Source organism: Panthera onca, chromosome C1 (assembly GCF_046562875.1).
Source record: "Panthera onca isolate mPanOnc1 chromosome C1, mPanOnc1 haplotype 2, whole genome shotgun sequence".
In the NCBI taxonomy this organism is placed as follows: Eukaryota; Metazoa; Chordata; class Mammalia; order Carnivora; family Felidae; genus Panthera; species Panthera onca.
The window spans coordinates 155,781,886-155,796,204 of record NC_138346.1 but is presented as its reverse complement, the minus strand read 5'-3'; the positions used below and the strand labels follow the sequence as shown (position 1 = coordinate 155,796,204).

At 37.0% G+C, this 14,319-nt stretch overlaps 1 long non-coding RNA gene across 1 annotated transcript; it reads left to right on the top strand.

Annotated features, from left to right (window-relative positions):
• Window positions 1–12,393: 12,393 nt before the first annotated feature.
• Window positions 12,394–14,089, top strand: LOC132672930 (uncharacterized). Its single transcript, XR_009607783.1, has 2 exons — window positions 12,394–12,575; window positions 13,894–14,089. It is a non-coding gene; the product is annotated as an uncharacterized LOC132672930 (long non-coding RNA).
• The last annotated feature ends 230 nt before the right edge of the window (window positions 14,090–14,319 follow it).

Below are 14,319 nucleotides of genomic sequence, written 5' to 3'. Positions count from 1 at the left end.
GCAAAGATTGCAATTATAAAGAATTTCTGGGAGAGCTGCCTTTCTGCCTGCAAAAATACCACCTGAACACAATATGATGAAGATACGCTATACAATAGGAAAAGTGTGAAGATTTTTATGCTGTCAAAAATCTCACATTCATTAAACATATTTTCAGTTAGCAATCTAGATAGTTTATGAAAGAAAAATGAAAATGTCATTTTATATATACTGTACATCTTATAGTACAGTAGGGGCAGAATTATTGAAATCAAAGGAACCATATTTTGGATTTGAAGTGCACTTTACATTTCCACTTACAAAAGCATGGAAACTCTTAGGTATTTAATAACATTTGAGTTATTTTTTAAAAATATCTGATTGGTAAAACCCCAAACTAACAAAATGACTTCTGTTGTTGTAGTACTGACTTTCCCATGTTAAATACGGCAATCCTATCCTTGTCTACACCTAAATAATGAGATTCTACTAGATATACTCTTGGGTTGTAAAACTTGTGGATTTCAACAACCCATTTTGGTACATACAGAGTATTCTTCTTAACAACTAACTACTCTTACATAATGCAAGTGTTCCGTGATGTAGATAACAATTTTTCTGTTGAAGGAGAGCTGTTTTTGTTTTTGGTTATTTGCCTCTTTCAAATAACGCTATTTCAACACATATCCTTACCCTTTGTTATGTTCTGTGGGATCACTAGGTAAAGGGCACATGTATTTTCCATGTCCATGGAAACTGCCATATTGCAACATATGTACTCCCATTTTCTTCTTCTTCTTCTTCTTCTTCTTCTTCTTCTTCTTCTTCTTCTTCTTTTTCTCCTTTTAAAAGTTTATTTATTTATTGAAAGAGAGGGAGAGAGAGAGAGAGAGAGCACATGGAAGGGGCAAAGAAAGAGAGAGGATCCCAAGCAGACTTCACACCATCAGTGAGGAGCCCAATGCAGGGCTTGAACTCATAAACCTTGAGATCGTGACCTGAACTACCCAGGCGCTCCCTCCCATTCTTTTCTTAAGAAAAGGCCCTATTCTTGACACCACCTACTGTTTATTTCAGCAATCTTTTTATTGTCACCCATGTGATTAGCAAAAGTAAATCATATTTAATACTTTGTTATGTTACTTGTATTTCCCATTGCGAATGAGGCTGAGCATCTTTTCATACCTTTATTAGTCATTTCCACTTCCTCTGTAAATTTTCTGTTCCTGACCTTTCTTTTCAATATGTTACTATTATTTTTTTCTTACTGACTTGGAGGAGGGCTGTGTTTTTTAAGGATATTGTTTTAGACAGCCTGGGCTGCTATCACAAAGTACCATAGACTGACTGCTTAAACAAGAGAAATTGATTTCTCACAGTTCTGGAGGCTGAGAAGTCCACGATCAAGGTGCCAGTCAGTGAGGTACCTGGTGAGAGCTGTCTTCCTAGCCATCTTCTTGCTGTACCCTCACACAGTGGAGAAAGGGGGGAAGTTGAGGGGGAAGGAGAGAGAGAGAGAGAGGAGAGAGAGGGAAAGAGAGAGAATAGACAGAGAGAGGTCTCAAAGGTACAAATCCCATCATGAAGATCCCACCCTCATGACCTCATCTAAACCTAGTTAGTTCCCAAAGGCCCATCTTCAAATACCATCACACTGAGGAATAGGCCTTAATATCATGAATTTGGGGTTGGGGGTGGACACCATTCAGTCCATACCAGACTTTTTTTTTTAAAAATTTTTAAAATGTTTATTATTTTTGAGAGAAACAGTGCAAACGGGGGAGGGACAGAGAGAGAGGGAGACACAGGATCTGAAGCAGGCTCCAAACTCTGAGCTGTCAGCACAGAGCCCGATGCAAAGCTCAAATTCATGAACTGCGAGATCATGACCTGAGCTGAAGTTGGACGCTTAACTGACTGAGCCACCCAGGTGCCCCTATTTTTTACCAGTGTTACAAATACTTTTCTCCCAGGCTGCTATTTTCTTCTGACTTGAAGGTATCTTTCACCATACTAGAGTTCTACATATTTACTTAGGCAGAACTAACCTTTCATGGATTCATTGTTTTGTTTCTTGTTTAGAAAGACGTTCTGCTCTTGGGGTGCCTGGGTGGCTCAGGGGTCTGACTTCAGCTCAGGTCATAATCTCATGGTTCATGAATTCGATCCCTGCATAGCGCTCTGTGCTGACAGCTCAGAGCCTGGAGCCTGCTTCAGATTCTGTGTCTCCCTCTCTCTCTCTGCCCCTCCACCATTCTCTCTCTCTCTCTCTGAAAAATGAATAAACCTTAAAAAAAAAAAAGACATTCTGTCCTCAAAGATTATAAACATATCCCCATATGTCATTTTCTACAGTTAAAGTTTTGTTTTTTATCTTTAGATTTTGTAGTTTTCATGGAATTCACTTATTTCTTTTGTGCCATGTAATATAGGGACCTTTTTAAAAAATTTTTTTAATGTTTATTTATTTTTTACAGAGAGAGAGACAGAGCATGAGCAGGGGAGGGGCAGAGAGAGAGGGAGACACAGAATCCGAAGCAGGCTCCAGGCTCTGAGCTGTCAGCACAGAGCGCGACGTGGTGCTCGAACTCACAGACTGCGAGATCATGACCTGAGCCGAAGTCGGACACTCAACCGACTGAGCCACCCAGGCGCCCCTGCCTTTTTTTTTTTTAAATACCAAATGTATAAATAATAGACCCAACACCATGATAACAATTTTAGAAAAAACATTTTTTTTTTCTAGCTGTTTTCTTGGACTCTTATCTGGGGTAGATTTTTATTAGGGATTTTGAAATATTGAGCTTAGCTCACCTGGCCTCTCTTACTAATTCAGGTTGGGAATACTAGTCCAGACATACACAATAATAAAAGTAATACTACCCTTAGGATTCAACAATGACCCTAAGCCCTATCACCAGTGGAATATGGCCTTTAAATTGTTTTTTAGTCAAAGAATTTTAGGTATATGCCACATAATTTTATGTAATGCTATTTTCCCTTTTTGCCAGATGTCTGCTGTGGCCAGTAGTTTCCAGATGGTTAAGTGGGTTAATTAGGAGTTGTATTAGTGTGCTAGAGCCGCCATAACAAGTACCACACACTGGGTGGCTTAAACAACAGAGATTTATATCTTCACAATTCTGGAGGCTGGAAGTCTGAGATCAAGATGTCGGTAAGGTTGATTTCTTCTGAGACCTCTCTGTCTTGTAGGTGGCTGTCTTCTTCCTGTGTCTTCACATGGCCTTTCATCAGCATATAATCTCCTCTTCTTATATGGTTACTAGTTATAGTAGACCTAGTGACCTCATTTAACCTTAATTACACCTTTAAAGACCATATCTTTAAATCCAGTCACCTCCTGCGGAACTGGGGGATTAGGACTTGAACATGCTAATTTTGGAGGGACACAATTCAGCTCATAACAGGGATATAGTCTGTGATATTGAGATAAAGTTACAGAAACTGACCCACACAGGGATTGAGCTTGTTATCACTGATTTATTACCCAGTGGTTCTCAAATATTAGCATGCATCTGTTTTACATGAAAGACTTGCTAAATTGCTGGGCCCCACCCCAGTGACTGATTCAGTTGGTCTTAAGTAGGGCCAGAAAACTTATATTTCTAACAAGGTCCTGGGGAAGGTCCCAGGGCACTGCTGATCTGAGGAATACACTTTGAGAACCACTGGCTTAATCAACTATGCTAAGCAGCCACAGATGGCGTGATATGAAACATATAAAGAACCGTGAAACTTTCTGTCAATGCAAAATTGTACCACTATTTTAGTACTGGCAATTTAATTCCTTTCCTAAGGACTGTTTTTGCTCCAACCTGGAACAAATTGGACTTGAAAAATGTCAGAGCTATGCAGGAAGGGGCTAGAAGAACACAGGATACTAGAGATTGACAGTAAGAGTCACATAGAAAAAGACAAAGCAGACAAAAGTGAGACCATGGTTTAGCTGCTCACGTATTTCTTACTGGTGTCAAAAAGACTTTTGTTGCCACGTAGACTGGCAAGATTCCCATAGTAGCCTGGAAATTGTGCTATATTGGTTATGTTTTATCAGCAACCTTTTGTTGTTTTTTTTTTGTTGTTTTTAAAGAAAAAGAACAAGGCTATTTGGATTAATTTTACATTTTCCTCCCTTACACTTCCAGTGTTTATAATCTTTGATTCTTACATTTTCCATTCTTATTTGAGTCCAGTTGGTTTTAAAATACTTTTCTACTCTAGTAAAATAAATCTTGAGTCAGTTGTTGGGTTTCAAGGTTGGGGGGTAGTACTGAAACTTTTTCAGTTTCCAAATAAAATATAATACTAATACTTTTTGGGACAAGTAAATTATTATAGTGGATTTTGTTGAAGACAATTAGAATGACAGTAGAGAATAAATGGACCCAAACTAAACAAAAATGCTTGAACTCAAAATCTCATTCTGAAGGCATTAAAAATACAGTGTCTTTTATATAAGTCCAAGTAAGTGGCATTTCTAAGGTAAGAAGAAGAAAAAAAACTACAGAAGAAAAAACCCAGGCCGAGATTTTTCAAGACATGGTTCCACTCGGGAAAATTCCTCTCCCTCTTAAGAAGAATATGTCATTGGTCTCTGGGAGATATCAAACCTAAGCACAGAGAAAAATGTTTGAAGTAGTCAGTTATTTAAATATATCATTCTGAAATCTCAGAACCAAGTATACCAGTCTGTAAAATTTGAACTATTAGAAGAGTTGAAAACAGCAATAGGATATAGTTTCCTGATGATTGTGGCATTTGTCATCACTTATGATTATGGCTTTATAGGATTAGTGATTTCCTCAGAGCAATACTCAAACGCAAATGCAAAACAGAGAGCTCAAAAATGTTTTGAGAATTAAAGAAGCTAAAATTAGAAGTACTACATAGCTATTTGCTTTCTTAATTGTGGTGAGGCAGCTATTAAAGTTGTCCTTTAATGATGTTTCTGGTGGTGCCTTAAAAAAATAATAATGACATTTCCCATGAGGCAGAATTCTCCAGAAGACCTAGCTATGGCTCCTGTGAATCTTACCCAAAACATAAGATTTGTGGTACACATCTCCTAGCCCTTCTTAGTTGCACCAATCAGTAACTTGTAATCATTGGGAAGAATTTTCTAAGAAGAACTCCATGTGCCAAGGCCTTGGGATGAAAAGGAGCTTGGATTTGTTTGGTGGCTATAGTTTTACGCTATAATAAAGAAGCATCAACTGACTTGTCTCCTACATTCCCTAAACATGTTAGCCCACCCTTCAGGCCTGTGAAGATAGGTGATTTGTCCAATACTGATTTCAGCCCATTACCGCTTATATCCAACTAAAGTATCAGTATATTTTGGACCAGCTTGCCTTCACATGTCAGGAGAACCTATTGTGGATTGTGATTCAATTCAGAATGGAGGCAGCAGTTCATTTTGACCTAATGAAGCATTGGGTCTGGCATTTTTGTCATTCACTTGTACTTGTGTTTAGGAGCTTTCCACATTTCTGCTTTGTGAGGAGTAGTCATGGAGTAGGATCAAGAGGGAGATGATTTTAGTGTCTCTAGCCTCAGAAGAAAAATCTCTGCAGATTTCAAGAAAGGAAGATATTCTACCATTACATTACAACATTGCTCTTGGAAATACTTCAACTCTCATAAGCCTTACCAGTGATTCTTTACAAGATCATAGCCACCCTCCACAATTTAACATTTCAGCTGTAATTCTGAGTAAATTTTGCTAGTGGGTAAGAGTGTCATTATTAAATTTGTAACTATTACTACCCTCTTAGCAAAAGCCTGTGATTTAGACTTCACTTGCATAACAACACATTTCTTTATGGACTACAAGTCATTCTTTGCTCTGATGATTAAGAGGTGATACCTGGCTGTTGAGTCCCAACATACAAGTTTCTTGATTTTGCTCTTCATTGCAATTGCCACTGTAGATTAAGTTTCATCATGTTTTTCCTAATGTGTAGCTGCCTAGCTGTTTTCTTTGTCACCACTTTGTTTCCGAAAGGGTCACCACTTTGCCTCTTCATATTGAACTTATAATTTCCTTCCTAAAAAATAACTATGACTGTTTTATCTACCTGCTTTCAAATAATTTCTTTCCTCACTGCCTTCAACATCAGGTCAAACTATTTAGCATGAAAACAGCTCTTCATTATCTTGTTTATAGTGGATCTTTTCTGAGGAGTCTAAGCAGCCTTCTATCCTCCCTTCTCTGAGATTTCTGAGTCTCCTTCTATCATTATCAGGGGCAGTTATTTACCAATAACTATGCTTGTACCTTGAGACTCACTGGATCTGACCATGAGTAGGTGAGTAGGCCTCTTTATCAAGTTGTGAAACTCAGATTCTCCTGAGTGGGATTTTAGATTCATGGAGTACATTGATTATCTAATTTGATCTTACTGTGGTAATATTATTCCATTATATTATCATATTATTTTAAATAGACAGAATCTATAGCTTGAAGAAGCTATTTGCTTAGAAACACATAGAGAGGTTTAAAACACCAGTCTCTTAGAATCCAGGTTACATATCTGCCATGAAAAAAATTTTTAAATGTGGTTTTATAATTAAAGTATAATTCTACATGAATTACCTAATTTGTAAGACTGGACATCAGAATCATTAGCAAGAATTCCATTTGTCTAATGTCATTTAATAGTGATTAAAGGAACATGAACAGACAATTTCTCAAAAGAAGACATCCAGATGGTCAACAGACACATGAAAAGATGCTCAACATCACTCATTATCAGGGAAATGCAAATCAAAACCACAATGAGATATCACCTCACACCTGTCAGAATGGCTAAAATCAACAACACAAGAAAACAAATGTTGGCAAGGATGTAGAGAAAAAGGAACCCTCTTACATTGTGGGTGGGAATGCAGACTAGTGTAGCCACTGTGGAAAGAGAGTGGAGGCCCCTCAAAAAGTTAAAAATAGATCAACTCCATGATCCAGTAATTGCACTGCTGGGTATTTACTCAAAGAATATAAAATCACTAATTCAAAGGGGTACATGCTTTCCTATGCTTATAACAGCATTATTTACAGTAGTCAAGATATGGAAGCACACACACACACACACACACACATATGTATACACATACACACAATGGAATATTATTTAGCCATAAAAAGAATGAAATCTAGCCGTTTGAAATGACATGGATGGAGATAGAAAGTACAATGTTAAGTAAAATAAGTCAGTCAGAGAAAGACAAATACTATATGATTTCACTTTAATGTAAATTTAATAAACAAAACAAATGAGCAAAGGGAAAAAAGAGGGAGAGACAAGCCAAGAAATAGACTCTTAACTATTGACAACAAACTGATGGTTACCAGAGGGGGGAGGTGGGTAGGGGGATGGGTTAAATAGGTAACAGGGATTAAGAAGTGGACTTGTGATGAGTTCTGGGTGATGTATGGACTTGCTGAATCACTGTACAGTAAAACCTTAGATTGTGGGTAACTTGTTCTGTGAGTGTTCCACGAGATGAGCAAATATTTCTAATAAATTTTGAGTTGATAAATGAGCAGTGTCTTGCAATACGAATAGTACCTGATACCGAATGTGACATGATCACAACTGAGCCCAATGGTTCTTGAAATTCTCTTTGATACACAAGTGCTTTGGATTACAAGCATGTTTCTGGAATGAATGATGTTCACAAAACCAAGGTTTTACTGTATTGTACACCTGAAACTAATATAACATTGTGTGTGAACTAACTGGAATTAAAAACTTAAAATAAAAAAGAAAAACATTTAAAAACCAGTAAAGGGGCCCCTGGGTGGCTCAATTGGTTAAGCATCTGACTTATGATCTCATGGCTTGTGAGTTTGAGCCCCACATTGGGCTCCGTGCTGACAGTGCGGAACCTGCTTCAGATACTCTGTCTCCCTCTCTCTCTGACCCACTCCAGCTTGCGCTCTTTCTTTCTCAAAAATAAATAAACAGCAAGAAAATTTAAAAATAGTAAAAAAAATAAATAAATTCTATGTTTAGTAGATCTACCTCAAATATGACTCATGAAATTTTTTGTTTTTTCCAGAATTATGCCTGACCATTTCTAATATTTATTGTAAGTATATTTAATAAATGAACAATCGGGATGAATGTAAATTTTAAAAATAAGTATTTATTTATAGTTGATAATTGGCTTTATAAAAATTGGGGGCAATAAAGTCATTTGGAATTACTGATGCTCATGTATTTCTGCACCAGTTGCAAAAGCCTGGTTGGAAAAGGGAATATATGTGTGAATAGGGAAGAAAGGTGGGAAATACATTTTTTGAGTATGCTCTATCCCAGTCATTGTACTTGACGCACATTTCTGAATCCTCAAGAAACCCCAAGAAACATGTGTTATTATCATTATTTTACAAGGAAACTGAAGTAAAGAAGGACTTTGTAGATTTCTAAGAGACTTTATGTATTTATCACATCACAACCATACTATTAAATATTAAATGTTGTAGAGGATCATGTTAGAAAAAAACCCCTGAAATCTGAAAAAAAAAAAAAAAACCTGTTAGGACAACTGCACTGATACCAGGTGTTGGTTGGCAGGACAAGAGAAAATCGAAGGTAGTCAATCACTCCAGTGACATCTAAGTTTAATTGTTGTCATGGGGATGTTAACTTTGTGAAGTACCAAACTGTGGCACACAAAGGTGATGCTAGAAGTTTGCAGATCTTCAGTTTTAAAAATTATCTGTGCCACTTTCTTTCACTGGTGTAGATGAAGAAGGTCATCTAAAGAAAGATCACAAAGAATGGATTAGTTCAGCACACGGGGCAGGCAACAGAAGACACAGTTGCAGGTACCACCGGATACGATACATTCGGGAACTTTTTGGCACATTAGAAGGGGCTATGGTACGATGTTCATGTTTCCTCTTGGACTTGGGTATTTCATGTCTTCAGGATTTCCGTATTCCTATACTAGCTTCTTTCAAAATTGTAATGCATGAAAGATAAACTGTTAATTGATGTTGTTTAAACAAAGTTTTTCTTGGTCAAACATATTTGAGAAACAGTCTAAATCTTTCCCAAGGTGTGCCAAAGTCTACAACAGGGTTAAAAACCTGTTTAGTTTGTTTAATGGTTTTAAAAATGTATTAGCTAGGGCAAAAACTGTTTGCCTTGTATACTTACTATAATCCTTTAAAACCATTTTTGGAAAACACCATTCTTGATAAACAGGACATCATTTCTTGCTGCTCTTAGCTATAATTTGTGGTTTTTCTCTGAGTACTACTATCTTAGATACCAATTACACAAGGAACATTCTAGAGCAGAAAGCCATCAAATAATAAAAATGCCAAGAATTATCAATATTAGTATGCATTCTTGATCTTTGAGAGAATAAAGCAGACGGCTTACTGACTTCTGAGCATTCATCTTAACCATAAGGGAGGATAACCAGGATCAAATAAAGTCACTTAGGGGGCTAGATGAAGTAATGCTTACATTGTTGCCTTATTTTCCAGGGTTTACTTGCTTGTTCCTAAATAGAGATATTTCTGCTTTCACATTCCAAAGCAATGCTTGATGTGGTTTCATCCTTGAATGTCTGAGACAGTTATTAACTAAGTGAGAAGGTGTTAAATGGAAACTAGCTGAGAAAGAAAACTTTGACATGGATTTCAGAAATTGTTTCTGGCCTTCAGAATACTTTTATCCAGTACCAAATTTGTACTATGCATGGTCTACTCTTAGCCATTCCTAATTTTGCCAGTGCTCTTCCTACAACAAAGTAAGTAAATGCAAGCATTCGTTAATAGTGAGAAATGTAGGCTTAGTCCATGAAATCAGGTTCCCAGGAGTAGTCATAACCAAGGATAGCCCAGTGGAAAGGCACAGTGTATTAAATGTGTCTTTAACCAATAAAATAGAAAGTAGGACAAAGAAAATGGAGAAAGTATTTTGTGTAAAATACTTTCTCAGGCTAACCAACTAGTTTGTTAGGCTAACTAACTCAGGCTAACTAGTTTGTTTCTCTTATATGCCTGTTTGATTTCTTTCAGGGTATGAACCCCTGGAAATATTGCAGATTGAATTTTACAAAATGAATGAAAATAATCTAGACCAGGCAAAAGAAAATCTCTACCTTGATTATTAATTTTGTCATGTTACTACTATCAGTTACTTGGAGCAGTAGAATGACTGATTTGAGCCAAGTGTTACAACTTGAGGTTTTATTTATTTATTTAAAAATTATTTTTTTTTAATTTATTTTGAGAGGAAGAGAGAGAGCATGAGTGGGGAGGTGCAGAGAGAAAAGGAAAGAGAGAAAATCTCAAGCAGGCTCCGTGCTGTCAGCACAGTGCATAAGGTAGGGCTCAAACCCACAAACTGTGAGATCATGACCTGAGCCAAAACGAAAAGTCAATTGCTGAACTGACTGAACCACCCAGGCGCCCCTCACTTGAGGTTTTTGAAGGATGTTCTGCACTGTTTCTTAGAATTGGCTATTCCTGTTTTTGACTTCCATTGACTCTTCTCCAGAAAGAGAAAGTGGAAATGGATACAGTGTTGTCATCACTGATGGGTGAGTCCATGGGACTGAGTTTCAGAAGTCGGTCAGTTGTCCGATGACTATTGAAGGTGAGGAAAATTTTCCCTACCCAGTGGGAAATCTCCATCAGCTATCAGAGTAGGTTTCCTTGGGACTGAATGACAATGGCATTTCTCTTTGCAGTTGTGGTACATCTACCAAGAATTCCATAGCTTACCTTCCACACTGCTATTGCTCAGTCCGAGAGTCACAGAGAAGTTTTGAAGGAATAGTGAATTTATTGACTCATGATAGCATTTTAAAACACAACTTGTATTTCAAACAGATTTCAAAAGTTTCATGTCTGGTTAGTAAAGTGCAGTGAGACTATAGTAGTGATTTTGCATTGCGGTGTTAGTCACGTGAATTTGCAAGGGAGAAATGGCAGGGGCAATGCGTCTTGGCTAAACCACAAGTTAGTCCTCCATGGAATGAAAGATTCTGAATTAAGATTTCAGAACTCTCCTGGAAATGTGATTAGGTATCATGTTCCCATGCATCCCACAGAGTGTGAAACAAAGTGTCTGTGCAAAGATCAGGGCACTAGGTAGCTAAGCAAAGATATTTACACAGATTTACAAGAAGATTAGAAAATCTAGACAGTAAACTGATACTATACTTTTTCTTTTTCTAAAAAGAATATGGGCAACATATTTACAAAAAAAAATTCACAGTAATCAAATACAGCATTTAAAAGATACTCATAGTTTTAGCGGGAAAAAAATCTGACAGTTGTCAAAGATACTAGAAAAACCAGTGAAGTAAGAGGGTGGATGGAATAGCAGGTGAAGTAAAAACAAAGGATGAGAAAAATTCCAGCTTTGTGAGCTTCCTGGATTGAGGCTGGGCTGCAGTGAGATTGACTGCATCTTTTGGCCTGACCTATCTGACCTGAGCTGCAAGAATTCAGGTAAAGGGCCCTGCCCTGATGACCTTCGTCTGCCTTTCTGCTTTCTCCACCTCCTCCTAGTTTAGAAGAAAAACAAAAGTGCTTCCTTGATCTCCTTTTGTATCTTTCCTTTTTTGATTCCCTCTTAATTTTCCCTAAAATTCCCTTTTTTTTAAAAAAAAAAATCTTGGTACAATTTTCAGATAATGTAGGTTGCTAGAAGAAAGAAACAAAGTGAATTGAGTGGCTAAACTGTTATTTCTTCTGCTTTTACAGCTTATTTATCCTGCAAGTAATATTCCAAGAAGATCTGCTTTGGTCTTAACAGTTTTTATCATTAGCTTATAAAGCAATTGATTTTATTAAATGCTTTTAGCAAACAAAAGATTGTTTTCTTACTGGAATCCTGGAATTGCCTAAATACAACCCATTATGGATGATCATTTGCTAAAGGTTTTTAATCAGTGGCCGCTCATCTCTTAAATGCTTCAGTAATATATTCTTGGAATCAAAATTGTTGATATTTTTGAGATATTGACTATGCTTATGATATTTTAAAGAAGTTTTATAAATACCCAGCAGGCCTACCTCTACAGAGTAATCAAGTACCTTAATCACTAATAAAATGAACCCAATCTTGTTAGTGTGTACCTCTTTCATGTCAGTTAATCATCACAGTGCATTAAGGAACTCACTAGGTGAAAAATATTATACTGAGAACTTTAGAAATCAATGTGGAAAATCTTAAAAGTGGAAATGAAGGCAGCAGATCCATTTGAAGTGTGTTTTTTATTTACAAACCTGCAGTCTTGTGCATTGATAAAATAAATAAAAAGTAAACAATAATAACTATTTAACAGATTAGGTCAACTGTCGCAACCTGCTTTGATAAACATGAATGTTTACTAAATCATAAATTATGCTTTAGAATCCTGTGTCTGCAAAGCTAGAACTGGAGCTCTTTCTGAAATTGACACAGAAATGTATCAAATTCAAGTACGTGGAAGAGTCCTCCAACCCAACAGATTAAACTCTTCAACCTATCTGTTCTCTGGGAGGATAATCTGGGGCCTGGCAGGAGTGATGAGGACACTCCCATCAGCACAAATTAATGAAGGTAAGAGAAATAGGACTTGCACAGTTAGGGAGAGCACCTTACCTCAACCAGTTTGGAGACTATGTTTATCCAGGGGTTTTCACCAAGTTTTACGATGTTTAAGACTGCAGTGAAAGGCAGGAATGAGCAAAGTGTAAACCAAGTTCAGGATTGTTTACTATTTCTTAAAGTGTTTATTCTCAGATGGCTGGGGGAAAGCTCAGAGACCTGACAAACAATGACCGTCTGATATCACGATGATAATAACATGAATGGGTGGCTTCTCAAGAGCTGTTAGTTTCTGAAGTCAGCATGTATGGCAATGAGGGAGTTATCCTGACAAAGTGGCATACCATCTCTGAAGCACAGTATTTGAGGTTTTGTGTATACAACAATATGGGGCAATACATACATATAATGAGTATAGAAATATGTAATAAAGAATATTAATATGCAGAACAATCCTCATCACTATTTACATACTTCCTCCTTTACTCCTTTTTTCTTCCTTTTCCAAGCAAATGATGTGACTCCACTGAGATAATATTAATAACTATTTTATTATGGCTTCCATTTAATGAGTGGCTTTATCTTCACCAGAACTTTGCTGATGCTTTTTTATTAATTCAATGTATTTTATTTCATTTAACACTTACATTAATACTGTGAGATGGGGATTGTTGATCAGTTAACAGATAATGAATTGGACACTGACCAGAGTTAATAATCAGGTAGCCAGGATTTGAACACAGGTCTGTCTGATGCTGAACCTCACAGACTAGTTAATGTGTCTGTCCATATAACATGAATGCACAAGTCACTATATGTATGTATATATACACACATCCATAGCACACAGATATATAATACAGTGCCACTGCACTTTTCTCTCAATGGTGTGACTTTAACGCAACTGATAAAATATTACAATTTGATTCAAACTGTTCTAGTTCTTATTTTCTAAATTTCTGACTAAGAATCTGTTGGAGAAAAGAATCAATGTCCTGGGGACCTCAAAGAAGAGTAAGAAAGAAGCCATCCATATTGATATCCATGTTGATATCTTTTATAACCCAGACTTTGTAGAACCATGGGCTAGAGATAGATACTAAAACCTTAAATACTTAATTTTTAATGGGGCTTAATTATGAATTAAACACTTCATATGCATTGCTATGAGTTGAATTTTATCTCCTCAAAATCCATATGTTGAAGTTCTAAACCTCAGTACCTCAAAATGTGACCTTACTTAGAAATAGGGTCATGTAATTAGTTAAGATGATGTCATACTGGAATGGATGGTCCCCTAACCCAGTACAACTGGTGTCCTCCTAAAAAGAATGCCACGTGGAAGGAAGAAAGAGACACCCATAGAAGCAAAATGATATGAAGACACAGGGAGAAGACATCCATCGATAAAGCCACGGAGAGGGGCCTGGAACAGATCCTGCCCTCATAGTTTTCAGAAGGAACCAACCCTGATTTTAGACTTTTAGGCCCTGGAACTGTGAGACAATAAATTTCTGTTGTCTAAATCATCCAGTTTGTGGTTCTTTGTTTTGGCACTGCTAGCAAATAATAATATTATCTCGTTAAATCTTCACAGCAAACCTGTGAGGTAAGTGTTATTATTGTCTTTAGCTCACCAACAAGGAGAAGTTAAGTACCAGTGAGCAAGGGGCACTCTGGGCTGTGACACCAGGTCCCATTTTTATGACTTAGAGGCTATATTGCCCCAACCCAGGAGAAGAGATAGCCATTGGCC